The 13,383-nt window shown below is 52.7% G+C and overlaps 1 long non-coding RNA gene across 1 annotated transcript in view; it reads right to left on the reverse strand.

The window, feature by feature from the left end:
* LOC133068340 (uncharacterized) overlaps window positions 1–4,077 on the reverse strand; it is a 37,344-nt gene extending 33,267 nt beyond the window's left edge. Inside the window, exon 1 of the long non-coding RNA XR_009695495.1 lies at window positions 3,938–4,077. This is a non-coding gene — a long non-coding RNA (uncharacterized LOC133068340). The remainder of the gene's footprint in view (window positions 1–3,937) is intronic.
* Between the last annotated feature and the right edge of the window lie 9,306 nt (window positions 4,078–13,383).

Consider the following 13,383-nt stretch of genomic DNA (forward strand, 5'->3'; position numbering starts at 1 on the left):
CAAACGCTGGTGGTTAGGCGCCCAAGTAATATTCTTCATTCGTCTTTTTCAAAGTTGATTTATCGCAATCGACAGGTTAAAGCCTCATCTGACTTCATTACTTTTAAAAGCTGTCTATTTCACAACTGTCACTTTTCATCGCTTAACTCAAATAAATACTTGAAGAAATGAATTGGAAGAGACTTTTAGATCATGTTTATAATTCTTGGTCGCCACGTTAACATTCTAATGACCTGACCCTCTGAGTTTCTGTAGACTCCTAAATCGGACTGAAATTTCCTGCATTTATACCAGAAAATGCCAGGGAGGGTGAGGGAGCCGGAAATACGGACTAAAAGAAGTGCAGCTGGTGACAAGTTGGCAGCCGGGTGCAGCTTCAACAGAGTCTCCCCGATGGGGGCCAGGGCCTAGGCCAGGTACCCAAAGCCCCTAGGTAAGGGGGCAACTCTCCGGGCAGGGCTCCGGGAATCGAAATGGTGAAAAGAGGGCCCAGCCTACTGTCTGCGCCTGGAGCCCGGGTCCCAGAGAGCCCGGGGCAATCCTCCGAGGAAGTTCAGGCAGGATAGAATTTCTTTTCACCATGACTATTTATGACTATGATTATTTCTGACATCGTTTCCAAACTGGTTCTAATGGGCCCCACAACCGCAGGTTGAGAGTGACAGGGTGAAAGGCATTTCCTGCCCGTCGTCTTTGACTTAGAGCTGCGAGATACCCACAGAAGGCAAGTGTGGAAACGAAATCTTGTGGATGGGAATAGTTAAATAATTTGAAATAGTTTCTTCTTCCATTTTGCTATCATTTGCCCAATGCTGGGTCTTCTGGAGCTAGTGTTAATCTCTCTCTCACCCACCAACCCACAAGGAACCAGCTCTCAGAAGTATAATAGGTTGGGGGAAAAAAGAAGGGAAAACAGAAAGGGGGGGGGGGACACCAAAGGCGAGAAAAGTTTTCTTAAAAAGAGAGAGAAGGAAAAGAAAGAAAAAAGAAAAACTATCAAACTGGAAAACTGCCTAGTTTGGGGACAAACCAATAAGGAGAACATTAGATTTTCTTTCCTGTATTTTTTTTTTCTTAAAATATATGTATATGCGTAAATGAAGAAGAAGAAAAAGAAAAAAAGGAAGGCTCCCGAGCCCGGGAAGGAGCTGCCTAACCCTCCAGAGTGTCCGGGCCGGGGCTGACCCCGCGCGCGCTCACCGGGCCAGCGGACCCTGCGCCGCCGCGCCGGCCCCGCCCGGGTCCCGCTTTGAATACGAACTTCGCGGGCTCCCGGGACCACGGCGCCCTCAACGCGCCCCGGCGGGGCCCCGCCGCGCTCCCCGACCCCGCCAGCTTCGCGATCGCGGCCCTGGGCCTCTGCCCACCCCGAGAACCCGCAGGCCGAACGGGTCTGAGCGCTCCCCGCCTTTTGGCGCGGAGGCGAAAGGGAGGCGGCGGGAGTGACGCTCGCAGGCCGCTGTCTCTGCCGGAGCGAGGCCGCGGCGCTCGGCGCGGACGGCCGGGCGCTCTGCCGCGCCCTGGAGCGCCACCTCGCTGCGGAAACGGGAACTCCTCGGCCGCCCCGCGCAGCCTCCCGCCTCACTGGACCGTCAAGAGTTTTCCCTGCATAACCTAAACTTGAAGACAAGCCGAAACGCACAGGCCGCCTTCCCACCGATCTGTGACCGACATACCCCGCAATGTCTGCACTGGGTGAAAGGGAAAATCATAGGAGAAAGAGGAGCAAATATACAGCTACAGCATCACCGAGTCTAAGTGGTGATGTTGCTTTCATAGAAAACATGAAATAAATGAGCGGTGTCTTCTCGGAGGCCACGGATTTGGGCCGTCGTGTGTTCCAGGGTCACTCAGCTGTGGCGGCTGCGAATATCTCCCAGGAGGCGGGTGCTTATGAAGTCAGACCTTCCCAATTACGATTTCCACCCACAATCCACTCATTCTCATCAGATGGACATAAAGAGGGGCTGTGTCATGCCTGTCGCCAGCCTACTGAGACCTTGTTCCTCACCAACCCTCGTCTCTGCTGACAAAATAACCACAAAATGCCGCCCCTGACTTGCACGCCTGTAGGTCAGTGAAAACAGGAAAGGCAAGAAGTGCAAATCACAGCATTTCTCTTCAAGGTGCAAGTTTGACCCTATTTTATCCGGTTGGTAACTTAAGAGTTTTGTCCTACCCTTCAGCTCACACGACTAAAAATACACAGAAAATTTAACTCACTCACATGTGTATTTGTTCAATTTGGTGTTTCAAAGCGCACTGCCCCAGACACAGGGTGATTAGTAAAATATTTCACAACACAAGATTTTTTTCCTGTTAAAAGTAGAGAGTATTTACTTTAGGGGCCCGTGAAGATTTGTGTGGTTTCTTTGTTTTGAGGCAGGTACAGAACCTGTCTCTAATTGAGTTTTGACTGCAAGTTTGTTTTTGTTGAAAGGAACTTGGTGGGTCCCACATAGAATGATGGCTGGTCTGGGGACTGCGGGTGGGGGGAGACTGTGCTTGTGGTGGTGGGTAAGCCCTGGCATTTTCCTGCCCAGGCAAAGGCAACATGGAGAGTCTTTCCCGGAAACTCTGCCCTCCCTGAGTTGGCAGGGTGAGTTCTCAAAGGGCTGGAGGGAAAGGAGGGAATGCTCCTTCTCCCTGTAAGCAGCACTCCTCAGTGAAGATTAGGGGGCTCTCTGAGGGCCCTTGCTCGCAAATTACAGGGCTGCATCAAGAAAATAGCCACGTTGGCTTGCTGGGTGGTTGTTCCTTCTCCATCAAGCCAGGGAAGATTCCTGAGAGACCCGATGGGAAAGAGGCCCCAATTTCCTAGCAGGACTTGAATGAGGATTCCTCACCCCAGCCAGCTGAGAAGGGGTGGCCCAGCCCCTGGGAGTTCTGGGGCTTTCTCACCAGAAGGGATGCTACGTTGGGGTCGAAGGGAATGGCTGAGAGACCCTGGGAACTAGGAGACAATTCCTATCAGGGTTCAGGAGTCCACCGAGGGACAAGGATGAAAACAGGAGAGGAAAGCAGAGAAAATGATAGGCTTGAATCTATGTGCCTCTAGTTCTGAGAAGTCTCTAAATTGGAAAGCTTTTTCTTCTTTCTCCTTCCCTCCTTTTATCTTCTCTCTCTTCATTTCTCTCTCCACCCCCTCGGCTTCTCACATTCAGATTTTCTGTTGTTTTTTTCCCACTGAATAATGCCTGGAGATGAAAAATGATTTTTATTGCTATTACACTTCCTACCGCAAGATGCAGTGCAAGGCGGCAGAGTTTGTATTACAACTATGTCACAATGTTTCACTGATGCAAAACATGTAGCCAGAGGGTGTTGCTAATGACTCCTGGATTAGAGAGAGATTGAGACTGGGAGAAGGAGAAAGAGAGAGAGAACAAGAGAGAGAGGAAGGCAGGAGAGAGAAGAATTTCATTAAAGGAAAGGGGAGGGGGATGTCACCATATAATCAAGTCTAATAATCTCATCAGGATATTTTCAGATTTCGAGGTTTTAAGAGTGTGAACTAGAGAGAGAGAGCAGTATCCTTTTAAACACCATAAAGGTTGCCTTTTTTTTTTGCCTGTTAAACAACTATTAATTATGTTTACAGTCAGTTAAGTGAAGAACTCTCCTTTGGAAAGAATCAAACTTCGGAAAACCCTTAATATCAGATTAAAGGCTTTTCCAGGAGCCGCCCCGCTTGGAGGGAGGTGGGGACCCGGTAGTCACCCCGCAGTGTGCGGACCGCCGCGGGGCCTGCGGAGGCTCACCGCCCTCGCCCGCGGTCATGCACACACTTGCGCACCTGCCCCGGAAGGCCCGCCCGGGCCCGGGGCTCAGCCTCCGCTCGGTCTTGGCCAAACAGTCCCTCCGGGCTCGGAACTCCCCGGCGCCCTCCCCCGACACCCGCTCTACTTGGGGAAGCGGGAGGTTTCGAGGTTCCTACCGTGGCCCGGGCCGGTCCCACCGCCCTGCGGTCCGCTTCTGCCCCCCGGGGCACAGCGAGGAGGGCATCCCCTCGGGGCCGCGGCCCTTTGAACCCGTGAGCCCCGGGCTCCCGGCCGGCGGCGCGGAGCTCGCTCGGGGCCCGGCTGCGGAGCGGAGTGTGGGTGGCGGGCGGGGTGGAAGGGGAGTGGGGGAGGCGGAGGGGCGGGGGGCGGGGGCGGGAGCCGGGCGCTAAGCCTGGAAGCTTGGCTGTTTACCCAAACGATTTTCCTTTCAGGCCCGAGACACCAATGAGACAAGATCAAGCTCCCCTCTTCGGGATGTGTGTGTGTGTGTGTATGTGTGTGTGTGTGTGTGTGTGTGTGTGTGTGGCCTCCTCCAAGCGGGGCTTTGTGAATGGGGGCTCCGGGGACGCCGACGGGGAGGGACCAGAGGCCGACCTGGGCGCCAGCGCCTCCTCCCGGGGGCTGGGGGAAGCCGGGAAGAGGGCGAGGGGTCTGAGCGCATCGCAGGCGTCCCTGACGCTCAGTGGTCCGGATCGAGGGAAGCGAGCGACGGGGACACAGGCCGCGGAGAACCAAGGACTGCATCCGCCGAGGCCGAGCCGGGAGGCGCCTGGTCCCGCGCGCGCGCGCGCGCGCGTGTGTGTGTGTTGGGGGGAGCGGTGAATAATATGAATCACATCCTCCTTCTAGTCCCTTAATTTCCGATCCCTCCAAAGCCCCAATCTAGCTCCTTAGGCCACTGATTTCTTCCCGACTCCCTCGCTTGAGATCTATTAGCTGTAAATTAGGCCAAGGTTTTGGCGATTACGGTACAACGCAGGCCGTGTAATCCGCGCCGCTGGGCTTGCGCCTGGGTCCCTGCTCGCTCCCGGAAAAAAAAAAAAAAAGAAAATTGGAAAGCAGGAGGGGAGGGATGGTTTGTATTGACAAGGCATTTGTCATTTTTAAAGGGCTCCACATCCAAGGATATCCGTCAGCCTTGGGGGAGTGGGGAGGAGGCATGGGACGCGGATGGGGGCAAAGTCCCGGGCTCCGCGCAGCAGGTGAGCGCCTTCCTGGGCGTGGCTCCCGCTGCAGTTCCAGGGGACATCCGCCGCCCAAACGTCGTTTGCAAATAATAACAAGAATATTAGAGGTATTATTGATAATAAGAAGAATCAGGAAGGCGGGGTGATATTTAATTGGGGTCGTAAGATGAAATCTGGCCTGAAGGTGTCGTGTGTATATTTAGTGGCAGGTCTCCGACAGCTCAGCCCAGGCTCTCAGCCCAGGCTCCCAGCCCAGGCCGATGAAAGGCTTACCCAAGAACGTGTTTCTGGATGCAAAGGGTGTCCTTCCGATGCTTCTGACTCAGCTATTACTGCTCCTCCTGTCTAGGCCTGCCCCTACAACCCCCAAACCCCACACTGAAGATCGTCATTTTTTCTTGTTTGCTTTAAATATCGCCCCCCCCCCCAACATTTCCAAGGAAGTTCTTATTTAATAGAAGTTCCCATCTCCTGGCGCTGACCCGGGCAGAGCTTAGTAGAAACCGGGTAACACTTGCTTCGGGCCTCAGTGTCTTGGGTTCACGGTGGTTCAGACCTGGACAAACACGCTCCGAGAGGGAGGAAGGGCCGAGGCCCTCGGGTGCTCTTCCCGGGTGTTAGGGGTGGACGGCTGTGGCTCTGGGCTCAGAGGGGCCAGAAGCAGCTGTTGGGCATCTAGGTACGAGTTGGGGGCTGGGGGCCCGCGGCTGTGCTGTGGTTGATCTGGACTAAACGTGTATGAGAGAGGTGATGCTCACGGAGGAAGAAGTGCCCGACGATGCTAAGAGCCACAGCTAACAGGGACTGAGTGCTTACTGTGTACCAGACACTGTCCTTCCCCTGGGACACCCCGGAGTGGTCAAGGGTAGGCCGCAGAGCAGGGGGCCGGAGGGAGGGAGCAGGCAGGTAGCCAGGGAGGCGGGACCCCGAGGCGTCTTCTGCCCGAGAGCAGGGGTCGCGCGGGGCAGCCAGGCCCGGGCCCAGCCGGCCTCCCGCCCCGCCTGTGGTCCTCCCACGTCCGGCCGGCCCCGCGCGGCCACGCACTGAGCGGGGCCCCCACCTCCGGCCGGGGAGAAGGAGGGCTAGGAGCTCCATTGATGTGCCCACTTCTTCCTGCTGGAATTCAGGAGGCAAGGCGACTGGGCCGCGAGGAGGGCGAAGGCCTGGCGACGGCCGGGGCGAGCGCGGGGCGCGCGGAGACTAGGCCCGCGACCAGGCCCGAGGCCTCCTCCCGCCGCCCAGGCCCCGGGCGCGGCGGCGCTGCGGGCGAGGTACGCCTCCCTCGTGGGGCCGCGGGCGCTGCACCGGCTCCGAGGCCTCCGCCTTCCTCGCGGCCCCAGGCGCGACCCGGGGCCGGAGCTGGGCGCAGGCCCGGCCGCTCTCCACGCCCCACCCCGCCGGGGCGCCCCGGCCTCCGCTCCGAAGCGGCTCCGGGAAAGGGTTCCCTGGCTTCCTCCTGCACGGCCTCCCCTTCCCAGCCCCCCAAACCAGGGGCTGAGACTCGCCGGTGACCCCGTGCCGTGCCCCGCGAGGGTGGAAGAAAACAGACGCTGCGCTCTGTCTGCAGACAAAAGGCCTCCGCGTGCAGGATCGGCCCGAGCACGTTTCGCACCCGTCTCCACCTAGGCGGGGCAGGTGGTCGGGGTGGTCGGGATAGAGAGCCCCGACTGATCCCAGAAACGGAACACCTCCGAGGCCCAGGGAAGCGGCACGACCCGGGCACCTGCTCTCGAAATATCCAGTCTGCCCCCACCCGCCCCGATTGCCCCCACCCAGCCACTCTCCTATGAAAGCCACTCTCCATTCGCTCTTTTTTTCGGCTTCTGGTCTCATTGCGAATCACCTGGCAGCTCAGAAACACCGGCTCCTGATATCGACCAGCAGAGGTTACTTCTTTTTCTAAAAAGCGACTCTAGCTTCTTCTACTAGACCCTAGGGAAATTCACATTAAGAAGAAAAAAACAAAACAAAACTTTAAACCCTTTCTGGGTGCGAGATGTGGTGGGCCGCGCAGAGCTTCCGGTCTCCCAACGCTGACTCACAGCCGCACCTGGAAAGCTCGTCCTGAGAAGAAGAAATAGTCTTATCCTGCAGTCTATCATTTTGGTATTACAAGTAACAACCGTGGAGTGAGAAATACCCCCGGCCTAAGAATATTGATAGATGATAGTAGCGATATTCACAATCGATCCTTTAATAGGCAGACGTCATAAATCATGTTCAATTCCCTGACAGCACAGTACTTCACTTAATAATATAATTAAGATGAAAACTCCAGAGGTATTGGAGGCAGCGGGTATTGATAGCTTCAAAACTTGCATTCTGAATATGATGATGGAAGGGAAAAGGACTTTTGGAAAATATAAACCCCTTTCCCAAAGGGTGGGGTTTTCAGGGTGCTCTCCTCTGGGCAGCCCTTTTGACCTTTTCAACCTCCCAACGCTCAGCATACACCTTTTCCCCCCAGCAGCGATCCCTATCTCTGATTGGGTGGACTAGGGGTAGACCAGGTCTTTCTGAGAAAAAGGGTAGAGAAAAATAAGGAGAAATTGGGCTTGGCCTGGGTGAATGTCCTGTGTTTAGGAATCCTATAAAAATCCATTCCTTCAGCCTGAATCTGGAGGGAGAAAATGTTTAGGAGAACTAGGAAATGAGGCTGTTTGGTTGTCTCAATAAAATTAATTTCCTCAACAACGTTTTCAAAATTACACATAAATCACTGAACATACGCAGGTACCGTCCCCCCATCCACTCCATTTCTGCCGTTTAACTGCCTATGAGCTTTTCCAGCGTTGCTTTCCAGTCAGAATCATGGAGCTCAGGATGGAAACCACAACTTCACTTGAAAAGTAAAAGCAGAGGGGCGAGGTCCTGTGAGAGTGTGATGATTTGCTCCCTGCTTCATGAGTAGAGCTGATTGTAAGCGAGGCTAAAATTATTTCAAAGGACGGAATATTAATCAAATCAATCAGAGCTGACAAATGAGAAATATTTGAAAGTCAGGGGTAATTTACAACTTTGTTATTAGTTAAGAATCGCCTGCCTTGTAACAGTAATTAATAACACTTAGGAATGATTTGGAAATCCCCCTCCCATGCTCTTTATTTTCCTCTGTCTCTTAAGGAAGGAAAGAGAAAAAGGAAGCAAATGAGTGATCACTAGAAACAGGAAAAACACTGAGTCGTTTGTGGGGAGAACAAAACTGGATAATATAAAAGAAAAGGAAAAAAAAAAAAAGATTAGCCCCATGGGAGGCCATCAGGAAATAAAGAAAATACAGGAGGAGGGATAGTAAATCAGAAAATGAATTCTGTAACCATACCCCATGAGCAGGCTGGCTAAAGGTTGAATTTCAAATGGCCCAGAAACCCCATCAAAATGAACAGGGCTGCTAAAAAATCTTGAAAGTAGCTCAGCTCTGAATCAAGGCAGAGCTCAAGGCATTGTCTGTTTTGTTGTTGTTAACAATGTATTTCTTTATAGCCCAGGAGCAGACGTGTGCAGGCTCTTTCCCAAATTCTATCCCCGGAGACCAGACTGGCTTTCATGTTTCTGATGTTAACTCTCCTCTTGGTGCCTGGCAATCCCCTCCCCCCCCCCCCATCTTACATGGATTATTAGATTGTCTCAACCCCACCTAAACAACACACCAAAATAATGACTTGTTGAAAAACTATAAATCATTTCAGTGTCTGAGCTCGGAAAACCACTTCAGTCAACAGGCTTGCTGCGAGAAGGTAAAGAAATCCCCAACCTTCTGCTTAGGAAAAGCTGCTACTTCCCTGAAGTTTTATTTGTTAGATGGGGGAATTTTTCACGTTGGTTAAAAAGAAAAAAAAAAAATTGGAGAGGGGGGAGGAAAAAAAAAAAAAACTTTGGCAAACTTTATCTGGTCTTTATTATAAGCCCCAGTCTTGTCTCACTGAGCTCAGGCTGGGTCTACACAAGGTAGCTAGAGATTGAGATTTATTGGTCTCTAAATGAAAAGATTCATTTGATATAAGAGGTTAACTCAAAGTTTCTATACCGTGACTAGCTTCGGCAAATGTCTCTGTCGAGTCAGCACAAAAGCAGTTCAAAGAAATCTGAAAAACACACACAGATATAGACACACAAACACACTCGCCCACTTAAGCCGCAAATGCAATTCGCTTTTGTTGTTTCTTCTGTCATTACAAACCTTCAGCTTCTTTCTAGGTGGCTGGGATGGTTGGCTCCCCCCACCCCACCACATGCAGCTGAACTTTGCCATTTTGTATCTTTTGCTTTTACTAGCCCTGAATGAAAGGATAAGGGGAGGGGGAGAAAGTAAAAGAGGAGAAGTGAACTAATTCAAATAAAGCAGAATCGGTTTGTAAATGAGGTGCCTAGAGGAAAGAGAAAGAGGGGGGCAAAGAGAGGGGTGGATGGAAGACCGGGGCTCTAGGATGAAAATAGGCAAACTGTCTGAAAATGGATGAGATGGGTTTTCAGAGATTAGAGTCCATGAGCCCAATAGGAACCTGGCAGAATGTGAGGTTGTGAAGAGAGGTCCAGGAGAGCAAGCGAAGGTGCCAGAGACTTTTAGAGGGGAGCCGGGAGGTGACACATAGAGGACCCGAGCTCCTGGGCTAGAAGCAAACTATGGACATGCTAATGAGGGAAAATTAACCTTTGGGTTGGGTCTGTGACATGGGCCCTCTGCTGAATGCCTGACCCAGGGGCTGCAAGCCGCTTCGCTCTGCACCAGCGAAATGAGATAATCGCCCTGAAACCCACCAGCCTTGGTGCACACAGGCGCGGAAACACTGTTGTGGACAGGGCAGAGTAGCCAGCAGCTCCTCCAAAGAAAAGGAAAACAGAGGAGAAGCCACCAGAACCATGGCCAGGCACAAAGAGCAAACCTGCAGACCCTAGGTGCATCTGCTTAAGTCCCAAGCCCCTCTGGGCTGGCACATGGAAGAAAGAAAGGAGCAAGGCCTTCAAAAATAAGAAGTGTCTTTCTCTCTCTTGCTCCTGTCACCAAAAGCCCCAAATAACTGGGCCTTGGTGAAGCAACACAAGGGAGAGATGGACTTCATCTCCAGGAACGTGGCCGGTGGGCCCGAGGATTACTGCTAAGGCCAAGGAAATATATTGGGGAGGGAGGGGGCAGGGATGGAGAACAGGAAGAAGTTGCAGAGGACAGACTAAAACAGACCAACAGAAAAGACATGCAAAGGGACATTTTTAAAGTGGAGTGGCTGTGGTTACACGTCACAGACACTGAGACAGTAAAACACAGGGATTTTATTAAACAAACAAGCCAACAACCAAACGCACATCAAAAACACATTGGCTCCTGCTGTCACAGGGAGAGGGGATTTGAAATGATTGCGGGGTTCTGGTAGGGACCCTTATGGCCTTTACTGCAGTCTCTCTCTCTCTCTCTCTCTCTCTCTCTCTCTCTCAGGGTGTTCCAGAAACCCTGAAAGCCTCGGTGGAGAAGCGGCCTCCCAGAGGCTACGCAGGGAGGACTCCCCGTTGGAGGCGGAGGGGTCGTGTTTCCAAGTAGAGACGTCAACAAACCGCAATCTTAGTGACACTGACAGCGCAAAATTATGTTTAATGTTGTGAGGGGGAAAGGGGAAATATAAAATTAGCACAGAGAAAATGTTTCCCAGACCTTCCTCACAGTTAGGGCCACGGCATGGGGGTGGGCGCAAGGCAGGGTGGAAGCGGGAGGCCCAGGCGCCGCAAGGCCACATCGCTGAGTCCAGGCAAAGGTCCCTCTCTGCTCCGGGAGGAGTCCTCACTCCCTGGGAGGAAGAGCAAGGCTTCTGCAGGGAGGCTAATGGCATCCTGTCCCATCCCTTCCCTGGATTCAGAGCCTTTCTTTCGGAGAAGCGGGGAGGTTCTGGATGTCCCATCCTGGTGGAGATGACAGTTCAGGGACTGGCCTGCTCAATCCCAAGAGCCACAGGGTTTTCAAATCAGTCATGAAGCTGGCAAAAAGCTGCCCAGCCTAGAAAGCAGAAAAGAAAATGGGCGGGGGTGGGGTGGGGTGGGTGGACAGATGCAAAACCTCAGACACCCCCCTCCTTTAGAGAACCTGGGGTGTCTGTAAGGAGAAGATGCTAAGGGGAAGTAAGAACTATCTAATAAACTAGCAAGCTCCCCTCTGGAACTCGCTAGAAGCCCTGCCTCGGCTGCACCGTACAGGTGAGCTGGACCTCCCACTTTCTCAGGATGCTCCAGGTCTCCATAGGCACCCCCAGCCCCTGCCAGGTCCAAGGACAGGCAGACTGCCACCAGGTAGTCTAGGGGATTGGCCCAGAGACAGCCAGGGAGGTGGAAAAGCTGTCATTTTTAAGAAGGAAGCAGTTTCTGTTTAATGCAGATTATTTCCTAAACTGCTTATTGAAAGAGACAGAAGTGTGAATGAGAGACTGAGAGTAAGAGAGAGATAGAAAAAGGATGAGTCCCCTCTTCTCGTCATGTTGTAGTTATAAAGAACATAATTTTGTCTTTGTCTGGAAACCACTGTATTACTGCGGTTATTAAACAAGCCAGCTTCCCTTCTTTAGTGTCAAGGCAAGGAGAGAGGGATGAAGAGGGTGAGCAAGACAACTCATTTTCAAATAATACAAATTAAAAGTAAATGTGTTTTTTTAAAACTAAACCTGACTGATAAAGGCAGGAGATGTGAGATGGTAGTGAGAGAGAGAAACGGGAGGAAAAAACACGGAAAAGAACCTGAATTTTTTTAAAAAGACCAATCTGTGCAGAGTAATCAGGAAAAACAGCCTGGAGTGGAAAAAAGCAACTGCCATTTCCTATGTGGTAGCTCCATGACCTTAGGAAAAATGGAGAGGTAGCTTTACCTTGGGGTGGTGGTTTTACACTTTGATTTTAGCAACAAGTATCAAAATATCTAAACTAATTGATTGTCGAGTTCCTTGGCCCTTCTCCAAAGAGCAATATAGATTTAATTGTATGTTGTTTAAAACTCCATTTCTCGAACAGTGTGAAACATGTAATAAAAGTCATAAACCGTATCGGAGATTCCCCCCCCCCAACTCCACTAGCATAAATACCCGACTGACACTTGGAAATCTTAGCTAATACTTTTAATAGGCTAAAAAAAGAAAGAAAGAAAAAAAGGGCATCTGAGAGGGGTAGCCACATAATAAAATCTAAACTGTTAATCCATTTTAACTCATTCAAAAAGAACCTGTGGTTTTTGCAGAGGAGGGGTCGGGGTGAGGAGACCCCACGTCAGACATCTGATTTGTTCGAACTCGGTTCAGCTAAACCACACTACCCTGAAGCAAAGCAAGTAGTGAGTGGCCTTCCAGAAGACAACAGAAGGCTCTCTACCGGGGAAAACGGAGCTGAAAGTTGCCAGCGAACTGCCTGGCCCGAGCTCCCCTCTCGCTCACCGAGGTGGAGAAGCCGGTCGGCGGCCGTGGCTCTCCGCAGGCCTGGGCCCGGCTTCCCCGAGGCAGAGAGGGGGGCTGGCGGCAGGCAGGAGCGCTCCAAAGCGGCGCGGCCAAGTCCCCCCGCGGCCCCTCCCTGGCGGCCTCCCCGCATTGTCCGCGGTCATCCCCAACCCCCCCGGCGGCTGCTCCGGTCCACAGGCAGCCCCGGCGCCCCCCTTCCCGGCCCGGGGCATCTCGGAGGAGGGAAGGGAGAAGGGGAGAGCCCCGATCACGCCTGCGATGTGCTTCGGGATCGGCCGCAGCCCCGGGTTCGCGGCCGCCATGAAGCCGGCGGCGGCGCGCGGGGCGGGCCGGGCCCTGGCGAGGCCACGCGGGCCTGCTGCTGGCGGAAATCTGCAAAAATCCACGTGAGCCGCCCCCTCCGCCAGCTGCCCGCGGCCCCTGACACGGCGGCATTGAAGCCGGCCCGGAGGTCCCCGAGGTCTCCGAGTGTGACAGTACTCAGCATAGCGGGTAGATGGCACAATTTTCTAACATTTAGAGAGAGGAACCCACGCTGGGAGCAATAAGTCCATTTAAAAGCCCTTTATTTAAAAGGAACAAAGATAACTGACAAGCGAAGTACAGAGACATCTCAATGAAATTTCCAAAGAAGAAAGAGAAATCAGAGGCCAGAGCAAATGCGAACCGGGCTTGATGGAACAGGCCAGCACTTTTCCTCCCCTCTGGAGAAGAAAGATAAAAAGACAAAAAGAAAGAGGTGGTGGTCACTGGGGTTTGTGCGCGTTAATGATCACAGTCCAAACCAAATTCTATAAAACCCACAGCCACAGAAACTTTAAAATGGCCGGGTGGGCTCTGCCAGGGCAGGTGGGAGAGAAGCCAGACCTGTTCAGGGGAAAGACACTCAGAAGTTTTGCCCTCCGCCTTGGGGGCTCCATCCTAACCTCGGAAAACAGCCGCCTCTGCTTTGGCTTGGCTGGTCTGGGAGCCTGGGGACGGCAGGCCCGCCGG

The sequence above is a fragment of the Dama dama genome, chromosome 13 (genome assembly GCF_033118175.1).
Source record: "Dama dama isolate Ldn47 chromosome 13, ASM3311817v1, whole genome shotgun sequence".
Taxonomy (NCBI): Eukaryota; Metazoa; Chordata; class Mammalia; order Artiodactyla; family Cervidae; genus Dama; species Dama dama.